Source organism: Panthera onca, chromosome A1, assembly GCF_046562875.1.
Source record: "Panthera onca isolate mPanOnc1 chromosome A1, mPanOnc1 haplotype 2, whole genome shotgun sequence".
NCBI lineage: Eukaryota > Metazoa > Chordata > Mammalia > Carnivora > Felidae > Panthera > Panthera onca.
This window is the reverse complement of record NC_138339.1, coordinates 220,819,873-220,832,073: the sequence shown is the minus strand read 5'-3', so window position 1 is coordinate 220,832,073 and position 12,201 is coordinate 220,819,873. Positions and strand designations below refer to the sequence as shown.

Below are 12,201 nucleotides of genomic sequence, written 5' to 3'. Positions count from 1 at the left end.
GTGGGGGGATGGGAGGCATTAGGGGAGGGGGAGGAGCTGATGCAAGCAAACCAAACTCACAAAAGGCTGATTTATAAACAGAAATGCCATTTGTTCATTAACCAGCACAAGGCAACCAGAGGAGTGCTTTATACGTTCTGCAGAAAAACCCAACATGCTGTTCATTGTGCAAAAGAGTATACTCACTGCTGGGGACCAGGACACTCCCGCCCGCAAATGCGATTCTCTATCCCCTTGCACAGTGTTGGGTGAACCCTCATATATACTATCCTTTGGTCTCTACTTTTTTTTAATTTTTGTCTTTTCATTCCAGTCACGTCATTCCTTCAGGTACACCACAGTAAAATCAAGTGGATGGAGTTACTCCACAGCGTTACTAGACCGAGTCTCCTGTGGTCTCTCCTCTCTCCTCAATCCTTGGAATGGGCATTTCTGTGGATGGCTGGAAGATAACAATAACATAATGTGGCAGTCGCCTGCACAGGTTTTGAGCCCCCTAGCCTCAGTTCCACTCCAGGCTGGCCATTTGCCAGCCGCGTGACCTCCCATGGTTATTTCACTTCTCTCCTCCTGGGAAAATGGAAATAACAATACCTGGTTCAGCAAGTCATGGAGAAGGTTAAGTGAGCAATTCATTTTGACCCCCAGACATGGTGCCTAGCATATGCAGAACACTCAAAAACTGTTAGCCGTTGGTATTAAGGCTACTCCTCTCTACCCCTGTTGATTTGTAGTTGTTTCTGCTCACAGAGAATAAGCTATTTTTAACTCTTTGCCCAGATTAAGGAAAAACAAAAAAAGTCCAATGAGAACAATTTGATTCAGTGAAAATTCTTAAATGCCTTCAATGTTTCAAAGAAATGCAATTTCTTTGTATTGCTTTCAGATTTGAATATAGTACAGCCCCAAATACATGGAGAATAGGGGAATAAATAAGTAAAATTTTTAAAGGAGGACTAAATTCATACAAAAAAGAGGAAACATCATGTAAAAATGCAATTTGTCATAAACAAGTATTTATGAGTACCCAGTATGTATCCTGTTCTTTCTGCTTCTAGCCTTGCCTTTTGTAACTCTATTTGCAACACCGCAACCAAAATCATTTTTCAGAGACTAAGTTACATCATGTCATTTCTCTGTTCAGAATCCTCCAATGGCTTCCCACCTCATTTGAAAGGCCGAAGCGTTCACACTGCCCTGTAAGACCTTATGTAATCTGTTCACCCCTACTTCTCACCCTGTCTCTCTGATTTAACCTCCTCTCCCTTACTTACTCGGCACAGATCTCGGTGGACTCTTTGCTGCTCCTTAACTATGCCAGGTACTCCTGCCTCAGGGCCTTTGCACTTGTGGTTTCCTCCACCTGGAATCCTCTTCTTCAAAGTCACATCTCCTTTAAGACCTTCCTCAAATGCCACCTTCCCTGACCCTCCTGTTTAATACTGTAACTTCTCCCCCATTCCCACCACTGTGTAGTCTCCTTTCCTGCCCTGATTTCTCTATGGCATTTCTCTACTTACCTCTTTATTTTGTTTATAATCTATCCTCCCCTCTCCCCGTACCCACCCCCCCTCCCCCTGCCAGTATAAGAGCCACATCAGGGGTTTTGTGTGTTTTCTTTATTGCTGTATCCTAATCCTCGGCATGGTGATGGCACTCTCCGTGGGGTGAATGAATGATTTCATGAATGGTGCTAGGGGCTTTTACGTATGTCATCTCACTTACATATTTCGGCAAAGATCTGATTTTCATAATAATACATCACTAGATAGTAGCTGTTATTATAATTACATATTTTTATATTCAACAATCGCTGTTTCCTGAAATTAAAACTGGACTGAAAGCATCTTGAAGTTCTTGAAGCCAGAATTTGAGAAACACTGTTTATTTTAACGTGTGGATGTCCTTTAAAGGCATCTTACTTACATAATAAGATGGAGATTCAGAGGAAGAAGTTGTTTTTAACTTCTCTACTCAATATGAACGACATCCTGCTTCTAAATTAAAAGAAATTAAGAATTTTCATGTAAAATTTAAGTTGACCTTTCCTAATTTAGCCTGAATTCCCCAACCCCAAAAAATGATTTTTAAATTTGTCCGAATGGTGCACAACAGCAGAAGTGTGGGCCCGGCTGTCCCTGCTGCTGCCTTGTGGGAGACAGGGCCCTGCCTACTGAATTTCTGGTGTCCGTTACAGTGATGACAGGAAAGAAATGTTTGTAAGAACAAATGTTTGCTTCCAGGCTGCAGCCTAATTTAATAGTGTACTTGAAAAAAGAAAAGTGGATGATTCATTCCAAAACCCCTGGGGAGGGAGGGGTGATTGTAAACCATTTGGAAAAGGGGTGAGAAGGCCTAACGTGAAACTAATGCAGCAAATCTTCAACAACCGAAAAAGTCTGGCCTGAACGCCATGGAATGCTGGGTGTTTTTTCGCAGAATGGTTTCAGCTGGGGGAAGCCTGTTAGGTTCAAAAGCCTTTTCCCTCTGCTCTGATCTGGGGGGTGGGTGGGAGGTTATAACCAGATTGATTTTTGATAGTTTCAGATAATACTTCATATTTGGATGAAAGATTACCCTGGAGGTTTTCATACTTGTGGTTTTTCTTAAAGCATTAGATGTGATTGTAATTTTTTTTAGGGGCCACAGCCCTAGGGAAATTTTTATGGAAGAAGGAAGAGACTTTTTTTTTTTTTTAAACAGAAACTAAGATTTAAGACACATCAGCCATCTAAGTAGGTGGAGTAGACAGCTGTGGGCAAGACCCGAAAACCCCTCCCACCACTTGCTTGTTGATGCCTGAAACATTGAAAATCAGGAATTCATTTTCTTGGATTAAGATTTCGTCTACTAAAATACTAACAGCCCTACTCAGGATCACATGTTCAGCTCTCTGGGCCATTTTCATTCCAATGGTAATGGCCTCACTGACCCCAGATCTAACAGGTTTTCCCAACTCAGTGGGGAGACAGCGAGTGGATCCTTGGCTCTTTGGAGATGAGCCTACAGGTGTGACGGGGGAGGGAGAGGAGACACCCTTGGAGGAGCGCACCGAAGGTCACCAGAAAGCAAGGAAGCACAGGCAAGACGATATGAAACCTTTTATGTCAGTAAGACCATTTTCGCTCATTCTTACCCAAGTTTCCCTTCCCTGTGTATTGGCGGAGCATACGGTTGATACGGTAACATAGTCCAAAGAAAGCCGCACACCCGTGTCTCAGGTAACCCTAAACCACAGTTGGGATTATCCGAGCAGCTAATCCCTCAACATTAGCCAAACCACTTGCTTACTTTGACCAATATCTTTTGTTTTCCCTTAACAACCAGAGACGTTCAATGTCTTTGCCATTTTAAAATGTATTCTATAAAATGCTTCTGATGTGGGGGAATTAATCTTTCTCCTCCACAGATTTATGAAGGAGTAAATTTGCTGCTGTTGCTGTGTAGAAATGACTCTAGTCCTGAAGTTGCCTGTCAGGCTCCCTGGACTAGTGTTACGGGTTCCATGGTTACCTCAGTGAGATAACAGTGACTTTTTTTTTTTTTTTTTCATTTCTTACCATTTAACTTAGATATTTCCTTTTATGTAACCTGCAAGAACAATTTGGTACCCAGGAAGGGTAAGAAGGAGATTTTATAAAGTTTGGTTTATTATGCCATTTTTAAATAATTTGCAGTAGAGGACACGTCTTTCTTCTTAAAGCTATGTCACAGCTGTTCAAAAAACAAAACAAAACAAAACAAAACACCCTCCTCTTGTAAAAATTGCCAGGCTTTTTCATCATCTTAATTTCTTTACCACATATTATGAACACATTATGTAGCAGACACTGGGCTAGGCACTAAGGCCCCAGAGCTGTGATCCATCATTCTGACCTCAGATTGCTCAGTCGAGTCAGTGGGAAGAGACAGACAAATTGCCACCTGCTAAGAACATGACAGAAGTTTGCACAGGGCTGCGAAAGGAGCCCCACCCATTCGGGGGGGCGGCAGGAAAGCTTTTCTGTGGAACTGTAGTATCTGAGCTGAGAGTTGTAAGGATGTGAATAATGTAGGAATTAATCAGAGGAAGAAGTGTGTGTGTATTGTGGGGGGTAGGGGGTGGGGAGGGATGGTATTCCAGGCAGAGGAACAGCACATGCAAAGCAACAGTAGAGAGAGAACAGTACTGCCCTATCTTCACCTCTGTAGGACAGGGCCCAATTCTTTTTTTAAAAAAAATTTTTTTTTCAACGTTTATTTATTTTTGAGATAGAGAGAGACAGAGCATGAATGGGGGAGGGTCAGAGAGAGAGGGAGACACAGAATCGGAAGCAGGCTCCAGGCTTTGAGCTGTCAGCACAGAGCCCGACACGGGGCTCGAACTCACGGACCGTGAGATCATGACCTGAGCCGAAGTCGGACGCTTAACCGACCAAGCCACCCAGGTGCCCCGACAGGGCCCAATTCTTAACTCATCACAGGATCTCTGGAGCCTGTCAGGCCTGTCATAAGTATTCATAAAAATCTGTTGAACTTCAGTGAATTGAACTGCAAACATTTATTGCTGTTTTCTAGATGTTGGTGATAGGGTAGTGGCTAAAAGAGAAGTTTCTCTTCTCGTGGTGCATTTGTTCTAGGGAGGCATTAGTAGGAGTCAGTATTTGCTAAGAACTTCCTACCTGCCAGGCACTGTCCAAAAGATTTATGTATTCATTTGTTCAATCTTGAAAACAAGACTGTAGTAGGTATTATACTGTTATCCCAATGTGTTACCGTTGAGGACTCAGAGAGGTTAAGAAACTTACCAAAGCCTACCCAGCTTGTGAGTGGCAGAGCTGAAATTCAAAGTTGGGAAGTCTCGGTTTCCAGAGTCAGCCTCAACCTCTACAGTTAGGCCTTCAAAAATTTCAAAGTACCTCTCAGTCTTATTTTTAGAAAATAAGATAAAAAAGAAATTCTAAATGTCCATTCTCCCTCGATCCTTTTTCTCTTTGGCAACCTGAGACTTAATTACTTGGCATAAACACACGAGAAAAATAGACATTTTGAAAAGCAAGAGTAGGGTTAAAATGAAAGATAATATGGTCTTGAAAAAGGTAAAGAGGGGATAATGATCATATCAGATATCAAAATGCAGTTAAAAATATGCTGATTAAAAATAGAGGCATGGTGACTATGGTTAATGGTACTGTATTGTATATGTGAAAGTTGCTGAGAGAGTAGATCTTGAAAGCTCTATCACAAGAAAAAAAAACCCTGTAACTCTGTGTAGTAACGGATGTTAACTAGACTTATTGTGGTGAGCATTTCATAATATATACAAACATCGAGTCATTACATTGTATATCTGAAACTGATACTGTAGTGTTGCACATCAGTTATATCTCAAGAAAAAGAGGAAGAAAAAATATAGCACGCATTCTAAAATTGGAGTGATACAGAGAAGATTAGCACGGTCTCTGCACAAGGATGATATGCAAATTCATGAAGCTTTCTACATTAAAAAAAAATGCGTGTATATATATGTGTATATATATATATATATATATACATATATATATATATATATATATGCAACACCCAGACCTCTCTCATCCTTATCTATTGACCTCCATTCTTTTTTTCTTTAATGTTTATGTATTTTTTAGAGAGAGACAGAGTGTGAATGGAGGAGGGGCAGAGAGAGAGGGAGACACAGAATCTGAAGCAGGCTCCGGGCTCTGAGCCATCAGCACAGAGCCCTACGCAGGGATGGAACTCGTAAGCTGTGAGATCATGACCTGAGCTGAAGTCAGACGCTTAACGGACTGAGCCACCCAGGCGCTTCACATCCGCCTCCATTCATGAAGGTGAAGTTTTGGTGTCCCTGAGAGGCCTCTTGGAATAGACAGGTACATTCATCTCCTTTGCACAAAGTAGGGAAGCATTCCACCTCACTGCCCCCACCCTCCACCTTTGTAATGGGCACTTGGGGGCAGGGCAAATGTTTTTCCGAGAAACCAGGGCATGACGAGGTCTACTGTGGAGTTTGCCATCCATCTGGCCCTCCATCTTAGTGTCATTTTGCTGTTCATGCTCATGTTTATGCTTCCTTTTGGAGTTTCTTTCCATATATGTTTGTCCCTAAGAAATAAAACCATTATTGGACCTAGAAAAAAAAGGTCAGGGGTGCCAGGGTAGCTCAGTCGGTTAAGTGTTCAACTCTTGATCTCAGCTCAGGTCTTGATCTCAGGGTTGTGAGTTCAACCAAGGCCCACATTGGGCTCCATGTTGGGTGTAAAACCTACCTTAAAAAAAAGTCATGGGGCGCCTGGGTGGCTCAGTCGGTTAAGCGCCCGACTTCAGCTCAGGTCACGATCTCACGGTCCGTGAGTTCGAGCCCTGCGTCGGGCTCTGGGCTGATGGCCCAGAGCCTGGAGCCTGCTTCCGGTTCTGGGTCTCCCTCTCTCTCTGCCCCTCCCCCGTTCATGCTCTGTCTCTCTCTGTCTCAAAAATAAATAAACGTTAAAAAAAAAATTTAAAAAAAAGTCATATATTTATATACATATACATATATATGACATATATGTATATGGTATAAGTATATAGCATAGTATAAACTTGGATTTATGTACTTCTACTGGCACTTTCCTTCTCTCCCTAGACCTAAGAATTGGGAAGAACAATGAGAAGAAATGCCTTTTAACTACAAAGAATCTAAACAAATAAATACAAAATCTGCGGCTATGCCCTCCACTCAGTATTTCCTAGGCATTCCAGTTACAAAACCAGCTCTCTCACATCAGATCGAGAAGTGAGAGAACTGGATACCATCTTAAGAAAAGTACTGACAGACTGATTTTTTTTTTTTTATGGGGAGAATTTCAAGATTTTGTGTAAATGAAATAAACATATTTTTATTATTTGATTTGAGCACTAAATTTCATAGATAGTATGCATTTTACCAACTTGGTAACTGAAAACTATGAAAAACCAAGTTCTTTTGCAGGGTGGAGGGGGGCACCTGGTTCAGTGGGTTGAGCGTCTGACTTTGGTGCAGGTCATGGTCTCGCAGTTTGTGAGTTCAAGCCCCACATTGGGCTCCATGCCGTCAGTGCAGATCCTGCTTGGGATCCTCTGTCCCCCTGTCTCTGCCCCTCCCCCACTTGTGCTCTCTCAAAAATAAAATAAAATATCTTTTTTTTTTAATTTCTTTTTTTTTTAAGTTTTTAATTTTAATTCCGGTATTGTTAACATACAGTGTTTATATTAGTTTCAGGTGTACAACATAGTAAACTGCATACATCACCCTGTGCCCATCACAAGTGCACTCTTCAATCCCCATCTCTTATGTCACCCATCCCCCCACCCAGCTCCTCTCTGGTAACCATCAGTTTGGTTTCTATAGTTACGGAGTCTGTTTCTTGGTCTCTCTCTCTCTCTCCCCCCCTTTGTTAGTTTGTTTTGTTTCTTAAATTCCCAGTATGAGTGAAATCATATGGTATTTGTCTTTCTCTGACTTATTTCACTTAGCATTATACTCTCTAGCTCCCTCATGTCATTGCTAAAGGGAAGATTTCATTTCTTTTTATGGCTGAGTAATAGTCCATCGTATACACATACCACATCTTCTTTACCCAGTCATCTATTGATGAGCACTTGACTGCTTCCATAATTTGGCTGTTGTAAATAGTGCTGCAATAAACATAGGGGTGCGTATATCCTTTCAATTTAGTGTTTTTATATTTTGCGGGTAAATACACAGTAGTGCTGGATCGTCGGGTAGCCCTGTTTTTAGTTTTTGAGGAAACTCCATGCTGTTTTCCACAGTGGCTACACCAGTTTGCATTCCCACCAACAGTGTGAGAGGGTTCCTTTTTCTCCACAACTTTGTCAATACTTGTTGCTTCTTGTGGTTTTGATTTGAGCCATAAAAACCAAGCTCTTGAATGCCATGTTATCTTGCCTGATTCTGAGAAAGAGGATCCAGAGTGGAAGTTCTGAACATTCCTCTACCGAACGTCCTGATATTTTAAAATTATAAATTTAATACACCTGAAAGTAATGTAACATTGTATCAACTATACTTGAATAAAAATGTTTTAAATTATAAATTTAACATAAAAATTGTAGATTAAAATAGGTTTATAAAAATTAATTTGTATAACTTTACTATCCTGTGGCCATATTCCTCTCACTTAAACACTCTAACCTGAAGATTGATACGCTACTTAGAAAGTTACCTTAACAAGGAAAGACAGCTGCTAGCAGTCTTACAAAGGAAAGATTAGAAAGGACAAGGCAGTAGTCAGGGGCACAGGGCCAGGTTGGAGATGGAGCAGTAGCCGAGGGACTCAAGAAAAAAACACAAATTCAAGAGATTTAGGAAACAAATGTGATCAAATTTTACTAATTGAGAACAGAATAAAGAGAAGATTTGAATGAGGAGGTGAGAATAATACTCAGATTTCTGGCTTGTGTGGTTGGATGGATCATTGTATCACCCAACAAGAGGAGAGCCCAGGAAGTATGGGTTGGGGGAAGGGAGAGAGGAAGACTTTGAATTAGGACATGTTGAATATGATACATCTGTGTGACCACCAAGCAGAAATGTGCAAAAGGGAGCCGCTGTCCTAGGGCTCAGTAGAGTTCTAGGATATCTGGGGTATCTAGGCAAATTTTTAGAGAATCATCAGATTATGGGTGATGTTGGAGCTATACATTGGATGGGATCACCAAACAAAAGTGTGAATGAAGTGAAGAGAAAAGGTGAGGACAGAGCCCTAGAGAATATAAGCGTTTGAAAGATTGGAAAGAGAAGACTGAAAAGAAATCATCAGAGGTAGGTGGGGAACCAGCAGAGGGTGATGTCACATGTGCCAAAGAAGAGGGAACTTGAGAAAAAGGTGTGGCCAGTGGTCAATGAAACAGAGACGGCATGTATGTCAGAGCCTAAGAACTCCATAATGGATTGGGTGATATGGATTTCACCTCTGCCTTCTGCTGAAGGAGCTTCATTATTTAAGTGGGAATGAAAGTCAGATGGAAGTAAAGTAAAGAAAAGGTAAAGTAGTCAATGGGAGGGTAGTAAAGAAGCAGTGACAGTTTCATGGAGTGATCTTTGAAGAAGGTTGCCTATGAATGAAAAGAGAAAGTGTTGGTGTAGAAGAGAAAAGGCCTTTTTTTCCCCTTAAAGATAAAAAGCTTGAGCATGTTCATAGATTAAGGGAAGAGAGCAGTGGAGTGAGAAGAATTGAGGATACAGTATAGAATGCATAAATGAGAAGACTGAAGCATCAAAGGAAATAAGAAAGATTGGTATCCAAAGTAGTTTTGAGCAAGTGGCGGACCACCCTCTCCAATGAGATGGAAGGAGGGGATGATCAGTGTAAATAAAGATAAGTCTCTAGTTGGGTGGAAGGAGGGTAAGAGATTGAGGGAGTTACATCTAATGATGGTTTGTGGGAAGGGGTCATGAGGAGAGCAGTAAAGGTTTGGAAGCACCATTTGAAAATTTAGGGTGGAATGGGGTAGTTTAAAGACCCATAGGATGACTGCACAGCATCATAGATGATCTGTCTGTGGTTGGAGATCATAAATTTATAGCTGTGCTAATTTGCACCACATATGCTGATTGGTCACAGGGGCAAAGATCAGACTGGAGTTACAACTGGGTTGATCTAGACAATGGAGCCATAAGGCTTTTTTTTTTTTTTTTTTTTTTTTTTTTTTTTTAATTTTTTATGGAGCCATAAGACTTTAAAGTCTCCAGGGAAGACAATTGTCTAAGGTCATATAGCCAACAGGAGCAGAGCTAGATTTGAGCATAAGGTTGAGTAGGTAGATAGCCTTATCTGAACAGTGAGTCTGGAGTGCTAGTAGGTCAACTCTATTGAGAGGGAGACTATCTAGGTCAACAACGGTCCTTGGAATGAAGACAAAGCCTAAGGTCCAGATGCCAGAGTTTTTGATGGAAGTCTCATGATTAAACACTTAATATCTACTGTTCCACTGTTGAGTTAGGCTTTCAACTATCAAGCATCACCTTTTATTCAATCATGTTAAAGATTCTTTTAAAGTATTATTTTTGTATTACAAAATAAAACATATCTATAGAGAAACTAGGAGGAGACAATTTAAAAATTAAATGTAATGCAAATTAAAACAATGAGACACTACTACATACCTATTAGAATGGCCACAGTCCAAAATACTAAGATATAGAGCAACAGGGGCTCTTATTCACTACTGGCAGGAATGCAGAATGGTACAATTACTTTGGAAGACAGTTGGGCAGTTTCTTATAAAAAGAAACATACTCATACCATACAATCCAGCAGTCTGGCTTATTGGTATTTTATCCAAAGGAGTTGAAAATTTATGTCCATCAAAAACCTGAATGTAACTATTTACAGCAGCTTTATTTATAATTGCTCAAACTTGGAAATAACCAAGATGATCTTCAGTAGGTGAGTGAATAAATAAACTGTGTTACATCTAGACAATGGACTATTACTCAGTGCTAAAAAGAAATGAGCTGGGGCACCTGGGTGGCTCAGTCGGCTGAGAGTCCAACTTCAGCTCAGGTGATGATCTCAGGGCTCATGAGTTTGAGCCTCACGTCAGGCTCTGTGTTGACAGCTCAGAGCCTGGAGCCTGCTTCAGATCCTGTATCTCCCTCTCTCTATGCCCTTCCCCCGCTCATCCTCTGTCTCTCTCAAAAAGCAAGTAAACATTAAAAAAATTAATAATAAATAAAAAGAAACGAGCTCTCAAGCCATGAAAAACACGGAGGGATCTTAAGTGCACATCACTAAATGAAAGAAGCCAATCTGAAAAGGCTACATTCTGTATGATTCCAACTATTTGACACTGTGGAAAAGGTAAAACTATGGAGACAGTAAAATGATCAGTGGTTGCCAAGGGCTGGGGGAGGGTGGGAAGGGAAAAGGATGAATCGGCAGAGCACAGAGGATTTTTAGCCAAGTGAAAAGACTCTGAATGATACTGTAATGTTGGATACATTTGTCCAAACCCATAGAATGTATAACATACAGTGCCTAGAGTGAACCCTCAGGTAAACTATGGACTTTGGGTGATAATGATGTGTTAATGTAGGTTCATCAGTTGTAACCCATGTACCACTCTGGTGAGTGATGTTGATACCTGGGGGAGCCTATGCGTGTGTGGGCACAAGGGATATGTGGGAAATCTCTGTACATCCCCTTCCATTTTGCTATGAATCTAAAACTGACCTAAAAAATTAAACCTTTCTAAAAATTAAATGTATCACCTACCATCTTGAAAACTAATTTTGTTCTCTTTACATACAAACCTTAATGAATGTGTGGGATTGGGAATCAGGCAGTGGAAAATGAGTGAGGCAGGCGGTCATTGTCACTGAAGAGCCCTGGGGCAGAAATAAGGGTGGGGAGATGGGTACAGCTTGACTTCCTTTCCTGAGCACTTTTTTACTTTCTTTTCATGTTTTTTTCGAGGGATAATGAGGGATAAAAGTTATCAAGGGATAACTTTTCCAAAGATTTCCTCCAAAAGCTTTTAAGAGAAGTCTGCACACACCTCCTTGGTAGCAGTAGGTGAAAAGCAAAGTGCTACTGATGGTCCACATGTCAGGTGGTAGGTGATCCAGGCCACTTCCCGACGTTAGGGAGACAAGTTATACGCAGAATATGCTTGCTTACCAGGGTCAACCTGTAACCAGTGTTGCCAGAAAGCTAGGCCTTTTTTGGCCAATGATGAGTTCTCCTGGGCACGTTATAGTTCCTCTGACTGTGTACGTGAAGTCAGTTCAGAAAAAAGAGAAACACACCTTACCGCACCTTGCCACACCTCAGCATATACCATCCCACACCCCACCACACCTTACTTCATCTCATAACACCTTCCCACGCCTCCCCACACTTCAGCGTACCACATCTTACCTCACCTCCCCACCACACCACACTCACCAGGAATGCCAAGATGGGCACTTGGAAGAGTGACTTGGGCAGCACGCAGGCAAGCGTCGAAGCCAGCAGCCAGGAAGAGAGTTGGCGCAATAACAGTGACAGCAGTCAAATGCAGACATAAAGGCCATTACAGTACAAGATGCAGGACGAAGTGTATACGGGAGGGAAGGGCCAAAAAGCAGGAGGTACAAACCAAGGAAGGAAGGGGAAAATAGAGAGCCAAAGTCAATTTGTAGGAAAAACAAAACAACAACAACAACAACAACAACAA

The 12,201-nt window shown here is 41.3% G+C and overlaps 2 long non-coding RNA genes and 1 pseudogene across 3 annotated transcripts in view; 2 read left to right on the top strand and 1 right to left on the bottom strand.

Annotated features, from left to right (window-relative positions):
• LOC132682126 (uncharacterized) overlaps positions 1-1,221 on the top strand; it is a 25,640-nt gene extending 24,419 nt beyond the window's left edge. Inside the window, exon 3 of the long non-coding RNA XR_009611486.3 lies at positions 314-1,221. This is a non-coding gene — a long non-coding RNA (uncharacterized LOC132682126). The remainder of the gene's footprint in view (positions 1-313) is intronic.
• The window catches only part of LOC132682127 (uncharacterized), a 19,420-nt gene extending 7,219 nt beyond the window's left edge, over positions 1-12,201 (bottom strand). For both annotated transcript variants that reach the window (XR_009611488.3, XR_009611487.3), the window contains exon 1: positions 11,931-12,201. This is a non-coding gene — a long non-coding RNA (uncharacterized LOC132682127). The remainder of the gene's footprint in view (positions 1-11,930) is intronic.
• On the top strand, positions 5,395-5,486 carry LOC132682543 (U6 spliceosomal RNA; annotated as a pseudogene).